A 14134-nucleotide genomic window follows, 5' to 3' on the forward strand; every position below is an offset into this window, starting at 1 on the left:
CTTCTCTGGACATGCTCCAGAACCTAGATTTCTTTCTTGTCCTGTCCTGAGGGGACCAGAACTGAGCACAGGATTCAAGGTGTGGCCTCACCAGTGCCAAGTACAGTGGTATAATCACTCCTGCTTCCTGCTGCCTGCACTATTGCTATGCCATTTGCCTTCTTGGCTACCTGGGCTCTGCTGGCTTGTGTTCAGCTGCTGTTGACTAGCATCCCAAAGCCCTTTTCCATCACAAAGCTTTCCAGCCATGCTGCCCCCAGCCTGTAGAGCTGAAGAGGTTTATTGTTGACCCATGGGCAGGGCATGGCACTTGGCCTTGTTGAAGAGCACACCACTGGCTTTGGCCCATTGATCCTGCCTGTCCAGATCCCTCTGCAGAGCCTTCCTGTCCTCCAGCAGAACAACATTCCAGCCCAGCTTGGTGTCATCTGCAAACTGATTAAGAGCACTCCCAATCTCTTCATCCAGATCATCAGTAAAGATATTATCCAGGATATTATCCAAGGGCTGAGCCCTTAGGAACACCGGTGGTGACCAGGCACCAGGTGGATGTAGTACCAGCCACCACCACTCTCTGGGCCCAGTGATAAAGTCAGTTTTTTTACCTAGCAAAGGCTATGCCATCCAAGCCATGAGCAGCTGGTTTCTCCAGGAGAATGGTGTGGGAAAGAGTGGCAAAGGCTTTACTAAAGTCCAGGTAGAAAACATGCACTGATTTTCCCTCATCCACTAAGCAAGTCACCTTGTCATAGAAGGACATCAGGTTGGTCAAGCAGGACCTGTCTTTCCTAAACCCATACTGGCCTGATCCTCTGGTTGTCCTCTCTGTCCTGGCACCAAAGATGATCTACTCCTTGTACCAAGGTCAGATTGATAGGTCTGTAGTTCCCTGGATCCTCCTTCTGGGCATTTGTGTAGATAGGTGTCACATTTGCCAATCTCCAGTCACTTTGGACCTCCCCAGTTGACCAGAACTGCTGGTAAACAATGGAAAGTGGCTCAGAAAGCACTTCCACCAGCTCTGTCAGTAACCTTGGGCAGATCCCATCTGTCCCCATGGACTTGTAATGTGTCTAAGTGGTGTAGCAAGTCACTGTCCACTTTTCCCTGAATTTAGGTGCTTCATTCTGCTACCCTTCCCTGTCTTTCAGCTCAGAGACCTCGGCACCCTCATAATGGTCTAATTCATTAAGTACCTGAGTCCTTCCCTCATCTTTACATTTTCCCCCACATCCAATAAAGGATAGTGATTCTTCTTAGCCCTCCTTTTGTTGCTGAGGTATTTATAGAAACATTTTTGTCTTCTATGGCTAGACTAAGGTCTAGCTGGGCTTTAGTTCTTCTAATTTTCATTCTGCAAAACTTCACAATATTCCTGTAGTCCTTCTGAATGGCCTGCCCCTTCTAAAGGACATAAATTTTCCTGTTTTTCCTGAGCTCCAGCCATATCTCTCTGTTCATTCAGGCTGGTTTTCTCCCCTGCTAGCTGGTCTTTTGGCACATGAGGACAGCCTGATCTTGTGCCTTTAGCATTTCCTTCTTGAAGAATGTACAGCCTTCCTGGATCCTTTGCCCTTCAGGACTGACTCCTAAGGGACTCCCTCAACCAGCCTCCTAAGCAGATCAAAGTCTGCCCTCTGGAAGTCCAAGGTAGCTGTTCTGCTGGCCCCCTTCCTTTCTTCTCCAAGGATGAAAAACTCTTTTAATTTTGTGATCGTTATGCACTTCAACCACCACATTACCCACCAGCTCTTCTCTGTTCACAATTCACAGGTCCAGCCAGGAGCCTTCCCTAGCTGGCAAAGAAAGCACAAGAAGCCTAGAATTTGGGTGTAATTAATGATTTGAATAAAAATAATAGCAAAAAAAGAAATAACTTCAGACAATGAAAGGTGAGGTTGATAGTCAAGGTACACTGATGTGTTTGCATGGCAGGCTAACACCATTTCAGACGTAAATAAAAGGATGTAACACAAATGCTTCTAGAAATATTGTTTTTGTCTCTACAAACAGAATAATTCTTTACTAAATACAGTGGTGGAATTCTAAAGTATAAAAGGTATTTCTTGGGGCTTTTTATTTGTTTCCAGTGTTTTGTCTAATCGTATTGTGCATGCATTTCTCTAAGACCTAAAATTTTTAATAGCCTAAGTTTTGCAAACATGAATAAACACAAGTGAGTTCATCTAACCTAAAGAACCATAATCTGAATTTTGCATATGATGGTAACACCTTTCTTTAAGATGAGATTTATGTTAGAGGTATGTGTGTTTTGCAAGTTTTTGCCTATTCAACTGGTCAAATTGCTTTTTACATCCCTGACTCTCCTTTGCTTGCTGCGGGCTCTACGGATTATGGTGAGGGCAGAGATGATCAGCTGGATACAGCTCATAGTTGAACTTGGGCAGGAAGCCAACCATGTTGTCAGCAGATGTTTTGCTGTATGTGGGTCACTAGGAATAATCTAAGTATATTTCTCCCCCTTTTCATCACTGTAAAGACCCTAAAGCTGACAAGTAGAAGCACAGCTCTTCTACCCTAAAATATTTGTTATTTAAATTCAGTAAAATGTTAGTCTCCTTTGGGATTTGTGTAGCAAACTGAACAACTGTTGTGTCAGAAAGGTGCACATGGTGTGTGTGCAGCCCTGCCATGGTAGCACACTGACCTGTATTGAAAACATTTGCATTTGTTTGAGTTACTTGGAACTGCATAAACCTGAGTGGACCTGGAATCTTTGCTTGCCTTTTCACAATGCCAGTCTCTTCTACTGGAAAGTAATTTCGATGGTATTTTACCCAGGTCCTGTTGCAATAGCTTGCAAAAAGTATGTTGAGAAGCCCTCTTCTATCTTGCATGCCCACCCTTCTTTATGCACCCATATCAGTCAGGAACATCCATACATTGATATATATTTACATAAATACACAGACACACACACACACTATATATATATATATATACACATATGTGTAGATCTTTTTCTGGTGTGCTGCCTAGATATGGTAATTATGGGAAAGAAGATGGGAATTCTCTGTAACTGGTGCCCCAGCCTCTGCAGAAGATATTTTACAGCCCTTTCCAGTTCACTAAGAGCAAAGACTGATTGTAAAGAATCTAAAGTGTGCAGTTTTTGGCCACTGATAAAAATAATAATTTCTATCTTGCACACTTGAATCTCTTCTCCATGCATGTGCATGAAGGAGGTGGGGAAAATACTCTGATTTGTACTGAAGTGTTCTGGTAAAACAAGAAACCAGTCTTGCAGGAAATTTTATTTCTTAAAGGATTTTTCAAAAGCTGATACAATATGGGATTATTACTCCTGAGGTTTCATCACCATAAAATGCAGACTGTGGCCATTAGCTGAGAAGCAGGTTTTAGTGTCAACAAGTGCATGATCCTGTTTATTCTATGATCTGAAATAGAAGTATAAGACAGCTAGTATTTATAGGATTCCGTCATAGGATTTTAGTTTTATTAAAATAATAAAAAAATAATAAAAAACCCCACATAATCAGGTGGTGGGATGTGGGACACTGTCCCAGGGAGCACATGACTCAGCTCAGGGTGTTAGCAGTCATCATGAGAGCTGTGACACCACTACTTATAACTGAGGAATGCTTGTAGGAACCTTGCCTGGGCACTAGCAGGACTGGAACATTAAATTCCCTCATCCCTAGGAGGAAAAGGAAAGTTTTTATTGGTAAGAACTTTAGCAGCTGTCCTGCTTGCTGAGCAGCATGGAAGTAGGCAACCATGTCAGACACAATTACTGCTCCTTTTGTAACAACCCCTTTTTACAGACAACCAGTGAAGTGAATTATCAGCCTGCTAAGCCAGATGTAACTTACTCAGACCTAGGCAACACTTTTCTTTCTGGGTTCCCTCCAGCTCTGTTGCAACAGGGAAAAGCTGCTGGAGAAGTTAGCATTCCATTCTGACGTGCCACTCCTCACTCACTCCTCTGTAGGGAGAGACTGAGGAAGAAGGCAGAAAGAATATGTGGGGAAAATTAATTTCTCTTGGCCATGGTAATGTGAAGGGTGAGAGGATGGCAAAAGATATTGGAAGAAGCTTTTTGTACTCTCTGCTCATGCCCCTCTTCTCACTCTGAAGTTCCATTCCTCCCCAGGCAAGCTGCTCTTCCAGCTGATTAAAAAATATAGCCCAGTGGTCAGGAGGGGTGTCCTTTCTGTCAGTTGTAAGGCAGTTGTCACCCCATCCTTCCCATTTCTGAGTGAAATACAGGCAGTGAGAATGAAATTTCAAACATGATGGTGTTGTAGCTGTTCTGTATGTGTACAGAAATTGGAGGATTAAGCGTGAGAATGACTGAGTGGAAGACCCTTGTATAAAAATGACAGATGCCCTGGTTTAAAAGGTGACAATTTGCCTATGCAGTGAAATGGTTCTGTCAAGGCATCAGGAAATTTGGGGGCTTGAATATAGAGAAGGAAGCATTTGAAAACAGTCTGCTTTGAGCTTCTGAAGGAGCCTCTGAGCTCCAGAACTGATGTTTTGTAATTTTGCCTTATCATCTGCTTGGGTTTATCATGGTGGTAATAGGGATAATGACAGAGAGTCAGTCATTTCCACTTAGATGCCAGTTTTTAAGTAATAATAAGCTCACAGCGGGTTCGATTTGGTCTGTGCTGAGAGTACCTGGGGTTATTTTCCCTTCGCTTTCTCATGGTAAATTATCTCAGCCCACCAGGGCCAAGCTGATTTTCTTGCTGTAAAAACAGAGAAGACGAACATGCAGCACTGCACCGTGCTGTACACTTAGCTGCTTCCTCCTTTGTTGTTTTCTTTATGTTATTTAGGAAGAGAAAATTCTCTGAGCCACCCATTACAGTTCAAATCCAGGTCATAAAAAATAGTGTAAACTAATAGTGGACTGTCTCCCCTAGCCCTCTCGCCCCATGCATCTCTCCCCTGTATTGCAATCCCTAATGGGAACATTTAAAACCAGTGCTTATGATAATGCCCTTGTTCCCATGGACACCACAGCGCTGCAGAACCAAGATTAATGGAGGACCATTGAGACTGGTCCTAAAAGATTGTCCCTCTTGTGTATTATGGTCTGTCATGCTGCATCCATTAATAGAGGAGCGGAGGGTCCTCATCGTGTTGGTATCACTGGGACCAAATCGAGCTACTGCAAGATGGCATTTCCATAGCACATCAACAGATCATTTCACCACTGCTTAAGGCATCGTAAATTGGACTTATAGCTCAGCTGCTGGCATAAATAAGTCCCTTTGATAGTTAGTGGAAGACGTTATGACACTCCAGGGTACAGGAGGGGACATTGGCACTGTCATTTTTTTTCTCTAGCCCTGGCACCCTGGTGCCTCTGATCTTTCTGAAGATTCAGGGCACGCGCTCTTCATTACGGTTTGGGCACCAGGGACTTGTTTTTTTTGCAAGATTAATGAGCGCCACGGAAATTCTCCAGCGCATCTCGATAATTAAGTCTTTGTTTATCAAAAAACAAGTTATATTAGGAGCAGAAAATTCGCAGTAATTATTCATAATTCTAACAATTCAAGTATAGCTACCTCATTTGCCTGGGTAATTCTGCTTTTTAATTTCTTGCATACATTTGCATATTAATTTTGCCCGTCGGCTGCAGCAGGCTTTGACAGTTTGTTACTATGTGATGGTTTTCACAGGGGTGCGACTCAGTTGGGTGGCATTTCGACTGGGTGCAATGATAAATTATGAATTTTCTAATTTGCTGCATAATGAAGTAACCCCTTCCAACCCAATTAAAAAAAAAAATTAAAAAAAAAAGCAAAGATGGTGTCTTTTAAATAATATTTCCCAGGTATTTCATCTCTCCAGTTTTGTTGTTGTTTTGCAAGCTTTTTTTTTTTTTCCACTTAAAAAGCAGATGACTGCATTTGCAGCCTTTCAGAGTGACTGTGCCTTTCCATACATCAAACATGATTCATGATTCATGTATCCCCAGACTATATTCATGCTGTAAATTGGCCACTCCTCAACCCTCAGGGCAATCACGGATGATAGCAAAGAAGTCCTAGTTTCTTCTCTGATGTCCAATTTGGGCTGTAGTGATCTGTGTGTATGAGTCTGTCTGTCTGTTTGTCAGGGAGCAGGGATTTCAAATGAGGGAAATAAATGATGTGTGTTTGTTTTACATACTTGCTCGAGAGGCTGTATTGTTGTAAATTAACTGCTAAACAACTGTGTGGGTTTTCTTCTAATTTCTTAAAATGGTTGTAGAAATAAATATATATGTATTTATTACCTCAGCATTGTAAAAAAGGATCTGTGGAGACTTAATTTGTGGGTGAGAGATAAGGGATTTTAGTTTAGTGTTGGTAAGTGTGTTCAGTACATTTGGTAATTTTATGCTCATAATGCAGCACTTAGAAAACACAAGTATTGCTGGGTAAAATTTGTGGTGTTTCATTATACAACTGCAGACGGGCAAAACAGTTTAGAAATACTGTAGGCCTGATGCCATCCTGACTTTAAAGAATCTGAAATAACCCAGCCAATCTGTTTAGCATGATGCAAATATTGTAATTATACAATTATGCTGCATTTTTAATATAGAACAATTCCTATACATTTTGTTGTCTCTTAAAATTCTGCATTATTAAGAAAAGCCACGATTTTATCAGTCTCCACCACAACCACACGGCAGTAGATCGTGGAAGATTTTGACATTAATACCCCACAATCAAGCAGCAGAGAGCACACAACATTAATGCAAAAAACCCCACAAAGTGCAGATTACATAACTAATTCTGCACATCCCCACAAGGCAAGCAAGGAGCCGTCCGCGCTACCCTTGCCCAGCCTGGCACCGCACAAAGCCCCCGCACCACCTTGCAGGAGCGCAGCAGAGCTGCACAGTGCCGAGCGCTGCCATTCAGCCCTGTCAACATTATTGTAACGCACAGCACACAATGTGAGCCTGGCACCACTGGGCAGCGCGGAGCCCAGTGATATTATAGCATAATCACACAGCTAAATTCATGCCTACAGTACAGAGCGAGCAGCAATAACACTGAGCACAATGCAGCGCTGTCATAACATATATTAAAGGCGTTCGGCACAGCCACAAAGTGTGGTGGCACGTTCCATGTTTATACATAAAAGCAGAGCAGGCTGTACTCGGCACACAGATGGTGCAGGGCTCTCACCACAGCTGTATGCCCACCCCAAAACAGGCAAGGGCACCCACAGCCAAACAACCACAGTGCAGGAGGCAGCACCAAAACGCAGCTTTCGCTCCTCCAGTACAAAACACAGACTCACAGCACAAGTTCATAAAAGACCCCAACTAAACGCCTGACATGTTGCACTAATTACTCCTTGATTTAATTGTGGTGTACATACAGCCGCTAAACACCTTGCCTCATACAGTCCTAAAAGTAACACAACTTTCCTCAAATCTACCAAGGTAATTTGAAAGAGAACACCTTGTTACTTATTTGTATTAATCATGAGAAAAATTCCTTTCATGATATTTTACTAGTGGAAAGTGCAGCTTTGTCAAAATCAAGCTTTTCCATAGTAATGTCTTGGTTTAATGACATTTTGACAGATGAGGGGGTAGGTTTCTTGTGTTTTTTTCAGTGTTAACCAATCAGTAAGGCTTTTTTCATTTTTGCATACCTTCTTTTCTTTGAATTTTTGTATGATTAAGAAGGTTTTTTAACACATCAAAATTGTCCAGATCAGTATTATTTTAATTTTGATGGTTAACCTCAAATTTCCCCCCAAATTTAACTTTGTGATGAATGCAGTTGTTTGATTCTGAATAGGAACAACATTTTTAATAATACTTTTTTTTTTTAATATGTGAGTGAAGAAGTCCTGTGTCTGTCTTTTTATGAAGGTGAGTGCAAATCTTTGCAAGTGCCTAGGTGAAGCTAATAGTGGTCCAATAAGTCATAGAGTTCCTCAACACCATAATTAGTGCAGCAAGGACAAGATGCTGAATATTTAGCTGCTGTGACAGTGCCGAAATTATACGGTACATCCTCAATGATAAGTTCCCCCCACATAGTCTTTGATTGAGAAGTGTCAGTCTGGGGAGTGTCTGTAGCTTGGGCTGCCCCATGTGGAAGCAGCATGGTGCCCCACAGTGTGAGGCTGACGGTGCAGCACTGGGGAGAGCCAGTGTGAACCCATATGTCACTGCAAGGCAGTGTCTCTGTGCACCAACACAGCCTTGTTTTGTGGTGTCTGCTCGGCAAAACATTACAACTGCGTAAAGGGAAGTGACTGATCATTAAATGTATGCTAATAACATGAGTCTTTGACTGAAAACATCAATATACTCCAGTAAAGTGCACAGTTAGTACATGGCAATTAATATTTATCTAATCTGATTTATACTAGGGCTTTCTATAATGCCCGCTGCAGTATCATCTATGCTGTGATCAAATGCACCAGACATACATAGCGAAGCATCTTCCCAGACTTCAGTCTCCTCCCCTCCCTCATTCTCTTTCACTTTGTTATTTATTATTATTCAAATTTATACATCACTAAACAAAAGAGCACTCATCCCAAGCCACTGATAAACTCTTAAAAATACATCTCATAAAATGAGCAGACTCCATAATTATCCATGGATAAAAATGCAACAGCAACCATGTGACTACACTAAATTTAATCAAAATTATTAACAAATCACCACCAGAGTTCCTTCCAACCATTTCTTTGCGCATCTTTTGCCAATGAGCTACACAGAAAAGAGTGGTTTTGCACTGACACCTGAAGGTTGTTTTGAATTAAAAATCAAATGTATTTGAAGTGATAGATCCTCTCTAGGAAATGCCCTTTCCTTTTAGTACCTGTACTGATTTCTTTGGGAGACAGCAGCCATAGCACTAGTGTATTGAACTACTTCATGTATCAGTTTGGGTGTAACTTGGCAATGCTACTGTGTGAGTATGGGTGACTCAGGAAGAACAAATGAAATTAAAAAAAGTTCTAATTCTTGAGTGAAGTCATAGCCTTCAATGGTCATTTAAGGTAAGAGAAATTTAAAGCTAGCCTCATATATCTTCTTCAGTTGGAGAGTAGAGCCTTTCTGATGGAGACTGTTTCTGCCCTGTTTCAGTGCTTGCTTGTTTCAACAGCTACTGTAACCCAGAGCTTTCTGGTTAGGGAGACATGGAAAGATTAGGGACATTCTGTTCTGGAGAGGGGCACTTGCACACACAGCCTGACCTCCAAGCCTTTGTGACAGAGGTTGTGATTTATTTTCTTTGTGTATCTTTAGAAGAGGCAGGTGGATCACCAAGGACAGGTCTGTATATTCTTCTGGATGAGGAGGAACGGTACAACTAAAGAGGCTTTTGAGACAGGAGCCTTCCCACAGTGATTCTGGTGGACTTTGTAGGATAGGAAATGCTGATCTTGGACATACTACTCTTTGGGAGTGGTCCATGTAGGGGATTGTCCTACATGAGATGCTACATGAGATACAGGCAATGGTTGCTTCCTGAAGAGGGAGATGAGGTTCTACAATAAAACCCAAAGGTGAGATAATTATCAATGAATGTGAACTATCGGGGTTCCAGTGCCCAAGGACACATTCTAAACTTTTCTGAGCTTTTCTTTAGCATTGTAGAGGTACCTGAATTGCCTTAATCCTTTGCTGATTTCAAGAATTACTTTTTTTTCCTCTTGTGGAGAAGGGTTAGCAGGTTTGACATTCACTTAAACTCATTCCCTACCACTTCCTGACCTGAAATCTGTTTTCAAAATTGGCTGTGAGGTGAGCCTAGTTTAGGGATTTAACTCTGTAGACCAGTCTTTCATGGACCATTTCCTTTCCCTACACCTTAAGCCTCTTTGTTTGACTATTACAAATGCTTCACTGTGTGGCTCACTGTAGGTATTCCAAATAAGCCAGGCTTTTTGTAGAAAGTTAAATACATTATATTCCCTTTATGTATTCCCATTATTTGAGAAGCGACAGAGATTGTTCTGCTAGTGTTTCTTCCTTCAAGATTCTACTTTTGAGGGGCTGAAGACCAACACAAGGGCACCAGGGCTACTGGCTTGCAGACAGTGAGGCAGAGCTTCTTGTGTATCCTTTTGTGGAAGCCATGTCCTATCCTAGATTTTCTTAATAGTGGGGAATATTTTGCCTGAGAAAAAAATGTATCCATACACTATTAATGTAAAAAAGATTTAGAATGATTTACCACTGAAAACTGCCTCCAACTCCTGAATTGTTAATAATAATAAAGAAGATCAGCAGGATGTGTAACCCATCCAGTTGTCTTTATATGTTGCTCCTGTATTCAGAGATGTACATATAAAAAGGTGTACATATAAAATTTGCTCCCCTACTAAAACCAAATGTATTTAGTAATGCAAGATATAGGTTACTGAAAACTTGATGCCTAAATGTACTTCTATAACAATACTACTTCTTTAAGATAATTTTTAAACTATTTTATAGTTACTGATTAACTATTCTAATCTTAAAAGCTTTGTCTCAAATGGAAATGTAGATGAGGGTTAAAACCAAGACTTTTTATTGCTGTAGAAAACCTCAGCCTTATTTATTATATCCTTCCTAAAGTCAAAATACTCAAAAGTCAGTGACATTTCAGAATCTTTGCCCAAAGAAACAAAACCTTGTATGTTACTCCCTGGGCATTGTCATATCTGTAAAGTTTCAGCCTGGCTTGTCACTTTCTTTTGTGTAGGCAGTTACTGCTTACTGGTTTTAATTGCTATTCTTCTGGCTGTAGTAGGCAGGGTGAGTACACAAGTGGTAGAATGGCCTAGGTTGGAAGGGATACTAAAAATCCTCTATTTCCAACCCCCCACCTTCCTCTAGACCAGCTGCTCAAAGCTCCATCCAGCCTGGCCCTGTACACTTCCAGGGATAAGGCAAATGCAACTTCTCTGGAAAACCTGTTCCAGTGCCTTATCACCCTCAGAGTAAAGAATTTCTTCCTAATATGTGATCTAAATCTGCCTTCTTTCAGTTTGAAGCTGTTCCCTCTTGTCCTGTATTTAGATGCTCTTGTAAATAGCCTCTCTCTGTCTTTCCCGTAGGCTCCCTTTAGGTACTGCAAGGCTGGAATTGAACAGTCCCAATCCTCTCAGCCCTTCCTCGCAGGACATGTGCTGTATCCCCCTAATCAACTTTGTGTCCCTCCTCTGGACTCTGACCACTGAGTTTTGCTGCTGCGTGTTTCTGTTGCTAGGTGTACCGCTCATCTGCATGAAATATTTTTATTCCCTGAAACACTTGCCTCCGATTTGTTCAGATAAAAAGGATAGCAACTACTTACAAAGCTGTGGTAAAAATGTAACTGGTAAATCAGACTGGAGTAATATCTTTCCTCATTTTCATACAAATAGTTTTAATTTAGCTTTTTGCTTTCTAAATTAAGCATGTGTATTTAAAAAAGAAACAACCAAAAATGAAAAACATTGATTTGAATTGCCAAAAGAAACCATTTAGTTGAAAAAATATTTGCCATACAAGTGTCTTGAAAGAATAAACCCTTCTTCCATATTTATTAGGAAAATGATATTTGTAAATCATCTTTATCATAGCAACCACTATATGTTAATTATTATCAATAATAATTAACGTATAGTTAATAATAATATAATTATATAAAGGACTGAAAACTTTTTAAAACTACTGTCTGAAAAATATGCAAGACAGCAAGTTCAGAACCTAAAGCTATAAATACACAAGGGAATAGTTATTTAACATGTGCTGTAATTTGTACTATTTAAATCTAATATTAGAGCTGTGGCTTTTTTATGTGAAATCTGAAGTGTTTTAGCAGTGTTAGATATAAATGGTCATTTCTGCATTTGCTGAAATAGATTGTGCTGTATATTATAAGAATGTTATGTAGATTTAATCCCTGTTAACTGAGATCTTATTGTATGAGTAGGACAAAGAAAAAATGTTTTCATTTCCTTACATTCAGTAAAGACAAACTATGTTTAAGTTTCTGTAATTATCTGCGAAGACTGGCAACATGCAGTGAATTTTGTCAAAAAGGATGATGTGCGTTCACCTAACTTTCCCAGTTAATGGGTTCAGTCTACTCTATTTTTTGTAATGGGAAGGAAAAATTCAATAATATAATATTCAATATTATATTATTCAATATAATTTTCTGTCATTTAGGGGAACCACAAATGTAGAATCAAGGGAAGGAAAAAGAAATCATAATAACTGTTCAAATAATTTTAGCCTGAGAAGCAAGTAGATTTGACTGCAGTGCCCAACCCCCCCAACTGTATTTGTGTACACTGTTCAGAGTTTAAGATTCAGATAACACTCAGTATTCAAATTTGTCATAAGCCATATGTGCAGGTGAGAAATTGCAACGTTTTGAACTGTTTAAAATTCATTTTATTTGAAACTGTGCTTCAAAACCAGAGCAGTCCTGCTAACATTCTAAAGTCACTTGACTCTTTAATAGTATTTCTAGGGATATTTTGAGCAGAGCTAATTTTAAGTACAGGTAGTCAGGTAGAGTTTAGACCCCTTATCAGCTAAACAACTTGTGTCACGTTTACTTCAAACTTGATTATGATATTTGTTTTTAATAGGAAATCACGTGCATATCATTCCTTAATTTTATTTTGCTTATAATTAGGATGGCACACACAGCACTCAAAAAAAGAAGAAAGTGCAACATTTTAAGTGTGTGCTTCTGTAACAGTGCTTTGTATTGATGTATTAGTGTATAAAAAGAATTGAGTACAGGGTAGGAAAGGACAGTACTACTCTGCTGTTTTTATATAAGATATAAACCTGAGCTCATAATTCAGCACCCAGGGGTTTGCTTATTTCACTTTCTCATATTCTCGATGGCCAATTCTGGAGGTAGTTGTGAACCAAGAAAATTTTGTGCTGAGGTTAGGTCTCAATGGGAAGCAGGGCTGCTGGGGTCTAGACAATCCCCATCCTGTCTATCTTCAGCGTATTATCTTCATTTACCACCCAGCTTGCTAAAAGTTTTACAAGCCTATTGTTTCCTAGCCAATGATGTACTTTGGAATAACCTTTAATTTAGCAGCCTGTCTTTATCGGCCCACAGTGCTTTTTGTTCTCCACAAAAGCAAACTAGTGTTCACTAACCCAAAAGCTGTGGCAACACTGAGGAGAGAAACCAAGAAAAACAAAACTGATTAGGACAAGATTTGCTTTCAGAGAACCTATTTCTGTCACAAGGGGGTGGATAAATAAAATAATGTTTCAATAATTTATGCAGTGCACACAGGGAAAACATTGGAAATGTGAAACAAAAACGACATGTAAAGAACAACTGAAGTTGAGAACCGCTTTAATCAGCTCAGGTGATAATTCTCAAATAAATGGAAATATGACTCTTGTTTTCAGCTCATGAATGGCAAAAGACTTTTGGTTATGTATCCTCCTCCCAGAAGTTCATTGCAGTCTCGTTCTTACTGCAATGTGGTCAATGCAGATGAGATGTGGCCATGACCTAGAAATGAGCTCTCTCCTTATCCCCAAGGGGCAGCATGAAGCCCATTGCAAGGTTGTCAGCCTGAAGCTGGAGGAAACAGACACCTGGCAGTCAGCCTTCAGCTCAAGATGCATTTTGGGGTCACAGTTAGGTCAGTGCCTTACTTTCTCTGTGCCTCAGTTTACCTGTCTGTAAGTGAAGAGGTTTATCTGCTCCCCTGGGGAGTAATGAAGTAAAAGGAATACAGAGATCATGCTCTGGCAACTTTTAAACCATTGCTCTCCCCACTGAGTGATGAGCAACTTTGCCTCCTTTTTGCTCCTTGAGCTCTGCACACCCTTTTGGCCACAACATTCGCCCTCAGATTCTTATGTCAGCTCAATATGAAAAGAGAAGTTGCTATGGCATCAGCTTAGTGCTCACAAAGAAGGCAGAGAAAAGCAGGCAGGGCTGCCTGGTGCTCTGGAGATGTGGGACTGGGGTGGGAAGGCAGCCAGTAGGTCTTGGGGTGACACTGGGGACAAGCACCTGCAGTCGTACAGCCACTCTGTGCAGGGGTCTGGGTCTGGCAGGCCCTCTGTACAAACCCTGAGTGTTGGGCTTCGCAGGATTTTTGTGGAGGCATGCTGTTGTTGTGCAAGAATCCTTTGTGCTGG

At 40.7% G+C, this 14134-nt stretch overlaps 1 long non-coding RNA gene across 2 annotated transcripts in view; it reads left to right on the forward strand.

The window, feature by feature from the left end:
• LOC107206391 overlaps positions 1-14134 on the forward strand; it is an 84996-nt gene that overhangs the window by 13536 nt on the left and 57326 nt on the right. The gene's annotated exons all lie outside the window — the stretch shown is intronic.

Source organism: Parus major, chromosome 5, assembly GCF_001522545.3.
Source record: "Parus major isolate Abel chromosome 5, Parus_major1.1, whole genome shotgun sequence".
Classification (NCBI taxonomy): Eukaryota; Metazoa; Chordata; class Aves; order Passeriformes; family Paridae; genus Parus; species Parus major.